Raw genomic sequence first — 736 nt, 5'->3', positions numbered from 1 at the left:
TAAACTAAACTACTCGCACACAGGCCATGAAGGCCCAAGGGTAGCGACCGGCCGCCTTGTCATCGTCAGCCCACAGGCGTTACTCGATGCGGATGTGGAGGGGCATGTGATCAGCACACCGGCAGCATGTCAGTTTCCGAGACCGCAGCCGCTACTTCTCAATCAAGTAGCTCCTCAGTTTGTCTCACAAGGGCTGAGTGCATCCCGCTTGCCAACAGCGCTCAGCAGACCGGATGGTCACCCATCCAAGTGCTAGCCTAGCCCGACAGCGCTTAACTTCGGTGATCCGACGGGAACCGGTGTTACCACTGCGGCAAGGCCGTTGGCAGCCTTTATATTTACTTTCTTGAAGTAGCTGACTAAATGTAGTGTTCTTGGCCATCATTTCTTACAGAGATACTCAATTCTTATAAAACTGTAAAATACTTCGGATGACTACACGACGTAGCTTCGTTATATACACTCACTCCTGATGTATTCATTAAGAAAAAATCCTGTAAGTTCAGCTGAAATATTTCATTTCTCAATTTATATCCGCCTGTTGCCACATCGATGGCTACAAAGATGCTGTTGCTGATGCATGCATCATATGACATTTCGCCCAACCAAACGGAAGTATTCACAAACAGGTAATTAGAAGGTGTCGCTTATTGCTAGTTGCTGGGGAAATGATGTGATAACCTAAGTGATACTCGTTTCCGAGTAGTAGAAACAGCAACACCAAGCAGGAATTTAC

At 47.0% G+C, this 736-nt stretch overlaps 1 pseudogene; it reads right to left on the bottom strand.

Annotated features, from left to right (window-relative positions):
* Nucleotides 1-209: 209 nt before the first annotated feature.
* On the bottom strand, nt 210-327 carry LOC126471803 (5S ribosomal RNA; annotated as a pseudogene).
* Nucleotides 328-736: the final 409 nt, after the last annotated feature.

The sequence above is a fragment of the Schistocerca serialis genome, chromosome 3 (assembly GCF_023864345.2).
Source record: "Schistocerca serialis cubense isolate TAMUIC-IGC-003099 chromosome 3, iqSchSeri2.2, whole genome shotgun sequence".
Taxonomy (NCBI): Eukaryota; Metazoa; Arthropoda; class Insecta; order Orthoptera; family Acrididae; genus Schistocerca; species Schistocerca serialis.
Note: the sequence above shows the minus strand (reverse complement) of the source record. Positions and strands in the feature narration are given on the sequence as shown.